The 14,571-nt window shown below is 44.6% G+C and overlaps 1 protein-coding gene across 2 annotated transcripts in view; it reads left to right on the top strand.

Annotated features, from left to right (window-relative positions):
- The first annotated feature begins 367 nt into the window (after window positions 1-367).
- LOC105700460 overlaps window positions 368-14,571 on the top strand; it is an 81,248-nt gene continuing 67,044 nt past the window's right edge. The window contains exons 1-2 of one of the 2 annotated variants that reach the window (XM_012426293.1): window positions 368-3,112; window positions 3,210-3,370. The gene's annotated coding sequence lies outside the window, so the exon portion shown is untranslated. Of the gene's footprint in view, window positions 3,113-3,188; window positions 3,371-14,571 lie in introns of those variants that run through there. The other variant, XM_023434575.1, reaches the window with a different exon arrangement.

The following is a 14,571-nucleotide window of genomic DNA, read 5'->3' as shown; positions in this document are numbered from 1 at the left end:
CCCGGACCCGCGCGAGCCTATGAAGTCGCTCCGGGTCGCTCCCACCCTGGACGGTCCGCTATAGCACCAGAGACTGCCGCACCACGTGGACGAAGTTCAGGAGGAACTCCGGCGAGGAGTTCTAACCTCAACGAGAGACTAGGTAGCGTTTCCAATTTATGGGGTTTAAACGGTAAACCAACGACGCTGCTCCACGTGGATGGTGTTCGAGAAGAACTTCGACGAGGAGTTCTCTAACCTCACCGTAATGAGGTTCAATTAATCGTATACTAATGAACAATGCCAGAGGGCGCTGTATCACGTGACCGAAATTCAGAAGGAACTCCGGGTCAGGTGCTAGTTAAGCTTTCGATAAATCACGAAACATTCGGTTACTAAATGTGAACGTTTACCGGAAAATCCCAAGTGTTCGTTGGGACGAGTAGGAGACTTCGGAGTTCCCGAAGAACTCTTTAGGAGCGCGTGAGAAATTCTTTGTGGAACTTTGAAGAAATCAATGATGCAACATGTGGAGTATTTTGCGCCACGGGTGATAGACGAGAAGTCTCGCTCTGGAGTCCACGGGTGAAAATTCGAGTCGCGTCGCATCTCGTATTTTCACGCCTTGTGAAAATTTCTTGGACAAACCGAGGAACCGGCGAGCGTGCTAACGCGGGGTGCACGGCAAAGGTGCATTCCTTCGTCGAAGAAAAACCGCTAAAAGCAACATGTCTTCGAGGGGTTTGCTCCCTGTGATTTTTTCCCCGCCTGAAGTTCTTGCGGACGCGCCGCGTCGAGAAACTGGCCTCTAACTGAACTCTAACTTAACTGGACTGTAACTGAAAACACGGAGTTCACGGCGTCGGTGTTTACGTCGCGGGATTACGACCGAGCGACGACCTCGGATCGGCCTCAGTTAGTGTTGATCCTTCCGAGATTCGACATCGCGTCCAGGATGGTTACATAGGCTTTTTTCTATCGCCCGTTTATTCCCGAAAAATCCGCGAAGGATTTCGGAATAGAGACCCGGTGATAAGGACGGGCTGCCTGATAAACCGAGCTAAGCCCGCCGGCCGAAGAGCTCGCGTCTCCGGGGTAACTTGGATTTCCTATCACCGGCCTAGAGGACTACCTGAACATAAATCATGAATCGTCGATAAAGAGAGGCCACCTCGCGATTAGATAGTTCGCATCTCCGCCGAAATCACTCGGGCCCTCCTCTCCTGTATCTCGTAATCGGTATTAACGAATAGTGCGAGTGATGTAACCCGACCGCCAGGAATACTCCACGAAAGGAATATTTGGAGTGATCGAAAGCGCGTCTGGGTCTAAGAAGTCAAACCAGAGGATAATTCGACTCTCGGGATATTTTATTCCCATTCAAGGAGGGAACGATAAGGTCGAGCGAGGATTTCCCTGGAGACGCTGAAGAAGTCCGTCGGTGGTCTCAGGGAGGACTTCAAACGCGAAGTAGCCGAGATATTTCCATCGTTATCAAGAGGAAGATTTTTCGCACCGACGCGTGGTATCGTTCCTGCAGGACTAAACCTACAGGACCAAATCTACAAGACCAAACTTACGAGGCAAAACCTACATAACCTAGTGTACAGGATTAAACTTACAAGGGAAAACCTACATAACCAAACTTCCAAGACATAACTTACATAACCAAACTTCCAAGGCATAGCTTACATAACCAAACCTACAGGACCAAACCTGTGGGAGCAAACCTGCGCAAACTCTTCGGCGCATCACGAAAGGGCCTCGCCCGGAGGGGGAGGGCTCGCGGAGCGTTTTTCGGCAGCACGGCAAGGAATCGGGAATAATAATCGCCGATCCCTGGGAGATCGTTAACCTCGGCCTGGCCGGCCGGAAGACACTACACCCTGTAACCTCGAGACGCACGAGTCGCCCTAAACCGGCGCCATTATGTGGGAATTATCGGGAACTCGTTCCCCGGGCGGCGAGTACGAGTCCACCGCCCAGGCGAGGCCGAGGACGGTCGGCAAGTGCGCCGGCTAGGGCGTCGTCGACGTCGACTCTCGTTACGAGTTCCGAGGTTGGATTACAGAAATTACGCGTCTGCGGCCCGGTAAGTGCGCGAGCCGCGCACTTACGCGTTCTACGGAGTTCCTCGCGCCCAAGGAGGAGGAAAGTAGAAGTGAGGTTAGGAGAAGCGGCGCCCCTTGGTGGACATTCGCTCGGGGGATCCTTGAAGAGGATCAGGTCGGATTGGTGGATCTGGAAGGGAGGTCAAGAAGAGGTGTTACAAGATATTGGAGGCTGGAGTGGAGACGGGTATGGAGGGAGGATATATGAATTAAGTGGAGGCAGGACTCGAAGGAGATTCGTTTGTTACTCGAAGGACCCTTGAAGAGGAATCACCTGTGCAGGATTGGAGGATCTGGAAGAGAGGTTAAGAAGAAGCCGCCTTCCAGGATATCAGAGCTCCTGGAAGAGTTAAGAACTGGGTTAGGAGTCGCAGGGGATTTCTTGGTGGGCTAAGGATCCTTGCAGAGGATCTGTACCTTCAGTTAGTGGATCTGGAAGAAAGGTTCCAAGATATAAGGCTCTCGAAAGGAGGAAACCGGGAAACTGGAGGAGTACGTGCACCGCTTTGGTACTCGAAGAAGGATATTCCCTCGGTGCTTACAACATCCTTGGCAAGGATCAGGACATCCAAGATCGGTGGGCCTGGTAGAGGAAGAGGTCGGGGGAAGGGAAAAGTATGTACGCGGTTGAATTCTCGGTGGAGTTGGTACTTGAAGAAGGGCGAGGCTGAAGGGCGGACATAAAAACAGGAGACGGAAAGTTTGTGGTCTCCAGTGGGAGAACCTCGGGAGAGAGACGGTCTGGTCGGTAAATCGGAGTACAAAGAGGAGACATAAATTCCCCGTATAAAGTGTGCAAAAGTTGGCCAGGTTTTTGGCAAAAGAGAAGTGCTCCCTTCAAGAACTCCGGGTCGAGTGGAGCCCCGAAAAAAAAATAATAATTCCCGAGTTTTCTCACTTTGGTTGCTCCGTTCATAAACGGTCCATTACATGCAACGCTTACGAGCAACTTATTAAATCGGAGCACCGTTGGTACCGCCGAAAAGAGGTCGCTGGCATCGTCGGCTGCAGAAAATCAAAAGGTGCGCTCAAAATTGGAAAATCGAGGCTGGGAGAAATAAAAAGAAATCTCCAGCCGTCGACTTCGGAGTCATTTAATCCATTTAACCGGGCTTGCAGGTTTACGGGATGTTCGGTGATGTGCGGAGCCCAAGGTAGGAGTGTGTGTACCCGTGGGTGCGGACGTGCGTGCAATCCTGCGATAGAGTGACCGAAATCCGCGGGGTGGAGTCGCCGGCCCGGACGGAACGAGACCCGACGTCCGGAATCCGCTCCTTTTGGTGAGTACCGACCAAATACCTATAACCATGTGCACCTCGTGCACCTCGAGCAAGACCCACCGACGTGTACCTGAGAAAGTACCCAGCCTCTGCGTGCACCTGTGCCGAGGTGTGCGTACACGCAAGTGGCCATTATCGGCCGAGTCATCGCGTCAAGCAGGGCCGAGGGCGACCGAGGGATTTCGATGAGCGAAACTGGCGAATTTTCATCTCTTCGTATAATATCCTGCACCGAATCTTAAATGAGAGCGTTACGGCGGTAAATATGCTGCATCTTGAATGAGAGCTGGGAGAGACGAGGTTATGTGGAGATGGCGGGAACTTTGTAAATCATTGAAAGGGTTGTACCTGGTGCATTAATTTCTTGAGACGTTTTTCTGGGAACGAAGATTAAGAAAGTGGAATAGGGAATAAATATGTTGCACCTAACATATAATAAGGGTCGCGAAATGAAATTTTTGGTATTTAGCAAAAGCGAGTACCAGAGTGCACGGATTTTCAGGAATATTTTTATAGGAGATATAGATCTGGAAAGTAAGAGGGATTGTCTGAGTGTTTTTTTGGGGATTTTTAATGGGAGCTCGTGTAATTTATTAAATGGGACCACGGGCCCCTTGGCGAAGTGTTGACTTCCTGGGTAAATTCAGGACTTCCGCGGGGCGCGGCTAAGAAATCGGCCCTAAATCCGGCGGGAAAATAAATATCGAGCGGCACGTTCGATCCTCTCGTATCGACTGGCGCAATAAAAAATTGGGCAAAAGGAAAGGAGGATAAACAAACGGAGGCAACCCGACGCGAAGCGCGAGATCGTCAATCGCCGCTTCTTCGACCCGCCCCGTTAAATCGCGGGCTCGACTCGCGAGTTATCGCTCGGGATATCGATGTATCGACCCCTGGCCCTTCGATGATTTGTTGGTACCTTCTCCTTTCCAGTGCCGAAACTTCGAGTCAATCAATTATTTAGGCATATCATATCGCGAGGGGAATTCCCAGGTTGCGGGAAACTTTCGAGATTTCAAGTCGCATCGATTATCGATCATCTTTCCATCAGAGGATTTCCCTGGTACTTTCATCGTTGCATTGCCGAAGTCACTGATCAATGAATTGTTCGGCTCAAATTCCATCTTCACACCTGCCATCGTTTTTGTCGGGACTCTCGATCGAGCTCGCTTAACAAACATTTGCGATTCGCGCCTCTTTATCGCGATAATCGGCGCAATTTTTGGCGGCCCACCTCGCAGTGCAAACTGCACTTGTCGGGGGCTGGATGCGCTGATTGCACGCCTCGAGTAGTCCGCCCGGCGATTTATTGCGAGAAACCTGCCTTATGGTGTGCCGATCGTTAAGGGCCGATTCTTCGAGAGAGAGACGAGGAGAAAACAGACCACTAAAGTCTTTGGCAAACGTTGCCCTCGTTTATACATTCGATACCCCCGAGAAAATGTTCCGGAAGATCGGGAAGATAAACTGTGAGAAATTTGAATCCTCCGGAAGAGGGGAAAATCCACCACCAAACCTCTTCGGCAATGTTGTTCTTGTTCGTACATCCGGTATAATCGAGAAAATGTATTCGGAAAAATCGGGAAGATAAATTGATAAATTTGAATTAATTTACTTCTGAAGGGGGAGTCTCTTTTAACCTGCCAATCTTTAATAAACAATTTTGCCCTCCCCGAATGACCTGGTTCTATTACACGGTTCGGTTAATTCATGTTTTATGCATGTCACATTATTTGCAAGCGCTCTGTCCGGTTTCGCGTTTTTCTATCGCGGACACCTCGCGATGACACCCGCGGTGTCGCCTCCACGGAAAGATATGGACGAATAAACTCTCCCGGGGGAATATTCCGCGATCGATTATCGACCCGATGTCAAAAGGAGGATGTTAATTGATTTTTATTCCCTATTCCTTATTCGACGATCACTTATGCCCCGTGAACACGCGAGCATGCCTCGTGCCTCGATGAATTACTCCTCCGACGTGCGTCTTTCCACGTGTCTAGACCTTGAAGTAGAGCACAGTCGACTCGAGGACTTAGACGAGTCCTGAATAAGGTGCAAGGACCACATATCGATGCACCGGAATCCTAATAACCCATTACCATTTTTCCACCTAACATTCTGCACCGGGAAACAAGAATCAATCGCGTATGTTCGGTCCTTGCTCCATCAATTTGTATAACGACCAAGTATTTCGGGACTTAATAAACGAAACTCAATAAATCAAGTTTATGTTGATTTCATGAATACGGATTATCTCAGTTGTTAACATTTAATTAAATACCATTAAGATATTTTTTTATACCTAATTCAATTATGCATTCGATGTATATTCTCAAATCTTCTCTATGTTCGCGTGTACCGCTGAGAGAAGGTATAACAAAATATCTTTCTATAGCGTTCATTCATAAAATTAATGATAAAAAGAGGCGGCTTCTTAATCGGTTCACGGCGAAAGGTGTCAGGAATTTTCTCGGGTCGTTTATCGAGGCTTATCAGGGAACACGTTGAGGTCCTTCCTCTTTAAGGTCGAAGGCCTCACTTGAGACGGTCAGGTGTGTCGCGTATCGCTTAGGTGAATTTAATGCTCGTTAAAACGCTCCTCGTTGCTGTCGTCAAACGTGATCACGTAGTTCGCGTAGGGGAATATCGCACTTTTTAACGCGCGCGATGTATCTCCGTATTAAACAGTCAGATTACAGCGCGCGAGAGATTCACGGTCAACCGGGGTGAATTTATGATCGCGTACCGTATACAAGTATACAGGCTGAACCTTCTTCATATTTCAGTTCTGTCGTCAACGTAGAATCGGTCGTTAAGCCTGATTCACACGACGATCGGCGGTGCTCGTATAACAAAGTGCGCCTTCCTCTCGTATCTTCGCGATGACTTAACAAACCGAGGGAAATATCAAATTGAGACGGAATTACCTGTACATTCGGATGATCTCGCAGTCCCTACTGTATTAACAATTGCTAAACCATGTACCAGATATTCTCTACATTTAAGGATTAAATATTTAACAATTTGAGAAATTAAATCGGCATCCGGGTAGATTTATACCGTATTTATTTTCGTATTTTTACATTTTTACACGATTTTTTTTTTTTATGTCAAACAGACGGAATATCTGTAAATTCACGTAAACTCGCGGCCCCCACTTTATGAATGATCCTTATGCTGTGGCCTAATTATTTCCATATTTATGGTATCAGATATTGAATAATTTGAAAGATCAAATCGACATCCGGTAGATTTACCGCGAACTATTCTCGTATATTTTAATGTTTTTTTATGCCCATTTTTATATCGTCGAGGCCCTGTCGTTTAGGAAGTTTGACGAAGAGGTCCTTGAAGACGAGCTTGCATCAATTGGCGTATTGTTTTAATGGAAGGTTTCGGAGTCCGATGATGGGATTTCATATTTCTCGGGAGGTTATTTCGGTCCGTGAGGTTTCGGCTGTTTTTTTTTTTTTAATACCCGAAAACGCACGTCTAGGGACAAAGTGACGAAGACGTTCATACGTCACCGTATTCGAGTACGTCGGCGATGTGCTAATATTGACGGAACCTTCAACGCACTTCGGGAGGCGCAACGTGCATTTTCGACGTCCACGTGAAGTCATCGGATCGGCGAAATCCTGGAATGCTTTGACGTACAAAGGACGGAATCATCCCGGGAAAGGAAAAGAAATACGGCGTGGACTGGAATATTAATAAATAAATATAGAAAGAAATCCCGGTTAGGGATCCGAAAAGTGGGGAGACGGTCTTTGCTTAAAATCGTTAAAAGGGATCCGAGGACTCTGAAGGGCTGTTAAAAATACAGGAAAAAAAAATTATACACGCGTGGGACTGTTGTTAAAAGGAATTTGAAACACGCGGATGGCGAAATGTGAGTCCACCCTGATAAAAATGCTCATGTTACGTACTCGATCATTTGTTATTTCGATGCCAGGATAAACTAAATTAAAATTACGTCGTTCCTGTAACATCACATTCGGCATCTATGTTAAGTTAAAGAGAATTGTACGGCAACGTTACATTTAGTTGCGTGGGTTTATATATTTTCTAATTTGTAGTTTCGCCAGTTTATCGGGTTTCTATGTGAAACTTCGGTTAGTGAGGTGTCTAAAAACGGATGTAAATTTTCGTCGGTTTTTTTTATCGGTGCAGGGGTCTTTGCCTAAAATTGATAAAAAGGATCTGAAAGACGCGAGTGGGGAAAAAAGAGTCCAGAGTCCTCGGCCTGAAATTGCCAAAAAGGATCCGATGATCGCGGGAGACCCTGAAGAGTCTGGAAAAAGTTGACCGTTGGAACACGGGGATAAAGGGGGGGAATAAATAAACAGTCGACGCCGGAAGTCTTCCGGTGACACGTTATCGCGCATTTCGGTTCGGCCCGAAATAACCGGGTTGTCTGTCATAGCGCGAAATACCGGGGAATAAAAAACGGCGACCGGTGATGTCGGGGCCGGCAGAAAGCAAGGGAAGGTTTACTTTCGCCTTCCTTTGAAGTAACGTCTCTGTACCGAAACGCACGGCTAGGTGCGCTTTACGCACTTTACGCGAATCCAGAGGCAAGCCGGTGCAGAATGCAACGTCGAAACTCGTTGTTCACCTCGCGTGTCAAACGGTCTGATTCACTACCTTCTAGTTATTTATAAAAACGCCAGGTGGGACCTGAACTTCCGAAAACCATAAAAATTAATCTCCCTTCGACTACCGCGCCACGTGTAGAAAATAACCCCCTAAGCTTCGAAAGGCGTGAAAAAAAGTGTACTAAATACGCTTTCATTCATTTTCTTTTTTCTTTTTTTTTCCTATATACCCTCGCTCATTAGCCGGACGTGGGGTCGGTTAGGTTAGGTCAGGTTTAATCGATGATTAGTTAACACGGGATTAGAATTAATCGCGCGATTACCGGTACTTACCTAACTGCGGAATCGTCGGTTAGTCTAACTTTTATTGGTGCAGCGGGAATTTCACTAATCCGGGGTTAACTAGTCAAATCAAGTATGGGGAAGTTTCAAGGAGCTTTGATAGTATTTCTTTCGTTTTCGTATTTACTTTTTTTTCTGTGATTAGTTAACACGCGATTAGAATTAATCGCTCGATTACCGGTGCTTAGCCAACTGCGGAATCGTCGGTTAGTTTAACTTTTGTTGGTGCAGCGGGAATTTCACTAATCCGGGGTTAACTAGTCAAATCGAGTATGGGGAAGTTTCAAGGAGCTTTGATAGTATTTCTTTCGTTTTTGTATTTACTTTTTTTTCTTTTTTTTTTTTCAAGTTTTTTGGGATTAGCTTCTGGATCGTGAGACACGCCTGATTGGTGTTCTAATTCGGATACGACTTAGAGTTGCGGTTGTTTAGGCGCGAGTCCGCGCGCCTGAAAACATAGTAGTGGCCTCCCAGCTGGGTGGGGGTAACTGTGAATGAAGTTAACCACACACTCGCTGAATGGGCCCGAAGGAGTCGAGTGTATTTCCGCTGGTGTTTACACGAATGCGCTTAAAGATCTCGCCACGTTTGATACGTAACAGACGTCCGTGGACTTCCAGTTCCTGAAGACGACGCTTCCGCCGGAGGGCGAATCCCCTCCTGAGGAGCGGCTCCGGTAGCTCTATACTTAAATAACAATTTAAAATTGTGACATAATCGAAACAGAATCGAAACAAATCAAATCGATCATTCGTATGAAAATGACGGTCTCGCGTGTGTGGTGAGATCTTCGTCTACGAATTTATGGCAATTACCATTAATTGAGAAATCATAGGACTCATTACTATGGAGATTTCCAATCCACGGAAATTTCTATTGGCAAATTTCGGAAATCATTTCTTCGTATCCGGAAGTTTAACAATACCTCTAATTGAACGGGCTACTCATTTGTATAACGGAATGATAAGTTTGATTACGGTAAGGCGGTTCACAGAGGGTCGTGATTACTTTAATTGTACGTTCACCTGAACATTTTACACGAGAAACCCTGTATATCTCAATTACCCATTTCCAGTGGAAATTGCCTTATCGTGCAGATCTCGAGGGTGGTACTTTTATTCGGCAACTTCAATCGGATTTCCTTCGATCGAGGTGTATATAACTTTATACAGAGACGAGTGGTCGGCCAATATTTGATTGTTAATAGATATTTTCTCGCGGCCTGTTATCAATAGGCGCCAAAGCGTACCGAAGCATATCATAGTCCGTATCAAATATCTGGCAGCTGTGGTCGTTTTACTTCTCTGCCAGATGCTCCAGGAAGAAATGCCTATTATGCAGAACCGTCTACAATTACCGCCTTAATACTTCCGGTCCATTTATAAGCCGCTCCCCATTTTCATATTAAAAACGGAGAACAAAACGTCAAGGAAGAAAACAAAAAAAACAACGAAAAATTCGAACATGGGGCCTCTGAATATACTCATTATCGGTTCATCATTAAATTCCCGAATGCATTACCTTGCCTATTTTTACATCGCTTACCTTAACATTTTTTTTCTTCTACTTACATCCTCTGGACTAGTCTATAAATATCAAGGCGGTATCGTGCGGCGATAAGAATGCTTTATTTAATCCGGTATCGTACTAAAGTTTGTAATGTCAGCCGTTACACGATCGTTAACAAACCCTCGGCGATGATCGCGGCTTTTAAATGGAGCACAATCGCGCCGCCTTGGATATATGTATATATTTCTTTTTTCTTTTTCAACAGTGGTTATCGCGTATTCGTAGAAGCGACAATATGGATTAATTGAGAGGTTTATCCGCACATATTCCAGATAATTTAAACGTTAGGGGCTCACGTATCCGAGAACGTGTATCGTACACGGAAACGCCACCTGTAACCCGAGGTATTATCAATTAATTGCTCATCGAAGGGAAGTCCCGTCCTCTCTTGACGTCTCCATTTGTTGCTGCGTCCCGCCTTCGATTATTGAGGAATTATTCTCTCGATAATTCCCGAGAACTTTCTTCGGAAACGAGCTAATCAATCGTATTTTATTAAATTTCCTTCAACTTTAAATGGTAGCGACGAGAGATATTAAAACTTTTTATATGTATGTTCCCCTGTTTTTATGGAGAAAAACAAGTACATGCGTTAATGCAGATTGTCTGAATTAATTGGGTAAAAGAAATTAAAAATGGGTTGCTGGAAATTGAGGAATTAAAATCCATTTGCAAAATGATTGGTTCGCTTTCGAATTTTCTACGTCCAGGAATAACATTTTAACATTTTATTCGCACTTTTCAATGCTCTAAGGATAACATTTTTGCTTCCTTCAACGAGTCGGTCAGTTGCATCCTTTGAATTTCTTTCTACTCGAACTGGCAATTATGAGAAATAAGTGGATGCCTCGTATAATTTATCATAATTTCTGCAGAAAATCTGATAGGCTGGGATATGTGTTATCTGAATTTATTGTATGGAAAAATGTTATTAAAAATTAAAGGAAAGTGAAGCCTCATTTTCAGGATGGTGGAGTTGCTTTTAGACGACTTTGTGATTTTCTATGAAAATCAGAGTTGCTCGAGTACTTTCGATTTCATTATCCCAGGATATGCAGGGTATCTGGGTAATAATGGCGGCCGTATGCTTTTCACGTGTGAATGGTGCATCTTAGGGATTCTCAAGTGTCAAGGATGGCCGTCCAATCGCCACATCGGATATGTAACATGATCTTGGTTAAACACATACTTGGCAATGCCCGGCTAGGGGAATAATGCCCGTACACCTCGTTGAGATCTTCACGTACGCCATTACCATCGGGACTTATCTGGGGAATGCTCGATAACGAGCTGGCCGATAGTGCTTCTCGGTATTCCGCTGTTTTGCCTTCGTGAAACGTGGCCGCGAGTCCAACAAGAAAATTAGTCAGCGCGATTTTGAAAAAGCTCGTCGACTACTCTACGTCCCCTTGATCCCCCCAAACTGACTCCATTGTGTTCTAACGCGACATGGTTGAAAATATTTGTAATGTAATGTAAATTGTAATGTAATAATGTAAATTCCGGATAATTGAGACGTACAAAAGTGGCAATGAAATCCCAAATTCGGTAGGACAATTTAAAATCGAGGCGCAATGTTTGATAAATCGACTTGAAACAAGTTGAAAAGTGCGTAGAGAGGGTCTTATCAATTGGGCGTGTCGGATTTGAGGGAAACTTGCGATTCACGTATTAACAGGGTAGACAGCGAAAGTGCCGAAAAATTGTTCAGACAAATTCGTTAGAAAGTTACGTTCACTTTGAGATGGAACACGAGAAAGAGATGATATTTATAATCGCGCATTAATTACGTCCTGCAAATACCAACGAGCTTAACGCCGTCTCGTTTATTCATCGTTGCATGACATACGCGCTTGCGTTAATGCGAACCCGTTTACCTTTGCGTGATCTATGGCGGAAAAGAGGGAGCAGAATGTCGGCAAACAAATCTAAGATCCTCGATGTTACAAACGCGGGTATTAAATTGTTTATTGCGAGGGCAACGGCGGTATCTCTCGAAAATTCAATGCCTTCCTGGCCGAGACTCGGCTTCGCGTTCTTTTCTTCTCCCCTTTCGGAGCGCCATCAGGCTCTCCTGAAAGTCCTGCATATGCAAATATGTATTCGGATATTTTTTACCCTCGTTTTCCTCCACTTCGTCCATTTAATCTCCGGCTTCGTTCTTCGGCTTAGCTTCGGAGGCCCTTTTTTTTTTTCTTTTAGACGATAAACTGACGTTCAATCGCCGTTAATGGAGAGATCCGAGAGTCGCCGTTCAGGCAATTGCACTTTCTTCGAGACGCTGATCTGTTTAGGAGTATAATTACTATGTACCTTAATCTCACATGAATTTTCTGAAATCGAGTGGGTAAAGCGCGAGAGTAACGAGACGAAGAGCGGTGTAATTAAATTCCAACTACGACTTTTTCTTTTTTTTTCATTCCGAATTTAATATTTCTACTGTATCAAAAAGACGCTTGCAAGTTCCTTAGATATTCGGTAAAGTTATAAAAATTACGGTTAAACTGTCTTAAATTAAGAAATGTAAAATTTTATTGGAAAAGGTGTAAGTAAAAAGGTCACCTAGAAAATCGGGAATTCGATGTGATGATCTATATGATTTAATGTGCAGTCATCTTTTACCAGCTCGTAGAAATTATTGGGTGTACTTATATTAAATATATACATGTAAGAGATTTCCAGTCTTTTACGGTAGTTCGTGTTGGGTTCGTACGGTCCAATGAAAGAGCGATGTTAATGCATTGTTGTTTATGTACATCAAGATGTTAATGCACGACCAAGCAGAACACTGAGGGACTTTACGGTAATAATTCGCGAGACGAGCTTGTCACGCTAATTGTAAGTAGACGTTACGCAGGGTTTTTCACGACGAACGAGCCGTGACGGTATTTAGCGTGACAGAACTGAGCGAAAAGGAGGAAATAAGACGCTTGTCGCGTACAACAGCCCGAGGCTCGATGAGACGGCTACTGGGAAGCGACGACATGCTCTGTTAAAAAAAATAAAAAAAAAATAAAAGACTGCAATAGATTCATGAAACATGTATGGGAAGTTTTATTCAGACGAGGTACACGAAATTTATAGTACACTCGTAGATGTATTCCATGTACACGCTGTTTAACTTGACATGTTGTTTTCAAATATGTTCGATGAAACCTCCTGAAATTCGAAATCCATACCTTATACTTGGAAATGTGGTAAAAAACGACAATACATCGCTGTTCGGCAGTAAAAGGGTTAAACGATCTTGTATTATGTGCAATTTTAGCGTACCCTTGCACACTCGAACTGTATTAAATGTACAAGTAATTTAAACAGTATAGAGCTCAACTCAGTATGACCTAAATCTTTTGAGTGACTAATAGGCGATGTGGTATTCTGGTCTACGATTAAATTTTAATATTTATAATATTTTATGAGATTTTCATCAGTCATCGTTAATGGAAATTTGTGGAGGAACGATATCGGCCGTAGAGTGAATGAGATTTTTAAGTTGACGGGGTCGAGACGTTGAAATTCGTTGTCATTCGGATTTATTGTTTATTGTATTTAGGTTTAAGTACAGGGGAGGGGGAATGACATTTTTTGGTGAAAAGAGTATAAACGGAGACTCGAAGAAATGGCTGGTAGCCGCGCTTGGAGGATTTCGTGTTTTCCTTGGGGACGGTGGAGAGGTTTGCATCGGGAAGGCAGGACGGTAGTCGGATTTACCGGCAGCGATGAAGTGCGTGCGATGTACATATTGCGGGTAAACCTCCACGTGTGTACACTTTCTCTTGAAAGCCGAGGCGGAGACGCGAACGCGGCGCGTTTCACGCGTCCATCCCTTGAGAGCTGAGACGTTTGAGACTCCGAGTCTCACACGTGTCCCTCGGTGGCATACAAACAGGTCTCTCGTGCAAAGGCTAAAATTATCGAGAAAATAGCGTAAACTTGTACACAGTCCGTAACTCCCTTCCGAGATGCATTCCGAGTGCCTCGGGGCATTAAACGTATCTTCGGAAATATAATTAAATCCTCGCTGATATGATCAAATGACGCGATCACGTGAACGTTCTCACGATACAAGGAATTGAAAAAAAAAAAACATCAAGGGCGAAGAATACCTTATCGCTGGTATGATTAAATGGTTTCATCAACTCACTGTTGCGTGATATGGAAAAAGTACTATTAGGAATGGAGGACACCTCGGTACTGATATGAAATAATAATTTCATGAATTTTCTTACCGCTGAAAACGTGGAAAAACAATTAGGAGTGGAAGTTACCTTATACGGTTTACTTGAAATGATATTTTAAGAATAGTTAAATGTTTATATCGACATTTAGCTTGGAATTATATACATAATCGGCGTGACCTAATCAACGCTGATATCGGCAAGAAACGAAGTGAAAATATTATCACGACGTGCTCGTATATCCCGTGGCCTTATCACTAGCGCCGCTGGTGGCTTGATATCGGGTTAAATCTGACCCGTGCAATTTACCGTCATATCCGCCGAGGAAATGGAAATGTCTGATTGAGAGCCGCCTCGATTTGGGGGCATTTGCATTGACGACGAAATCTGAGAGGCCATTTAGGGTTATTAATTTCCCAGTTTTTCCAGTGATGGCGATAAGAGACCAACGGGGGTGATAATCGTGGGTGTATCCATCATTTCAATGCAAGGTGCAGGGGACCAATGATTC

Source organism: Orussus abietinus, unplaced genomic scaffold (genome assembly GCF_000612105.2).
Source record: "Orussus abietinus isolate OABI.00-Male unplaced genomic scaffold, Oabi_2.0 scaffold2, whole genome shotgun sequence".
NCBI classification, from domain to species: Eukaryota; Metazoa; Arthropoda; class Insecta; order Hymenoptera; family Orussidae; genus Orussus; species Orussus abietinus.
Note: the sequence above shows the minus strand (reverse complement) of the source record. Positions and strands in the feature narration are given on the sequence as shown.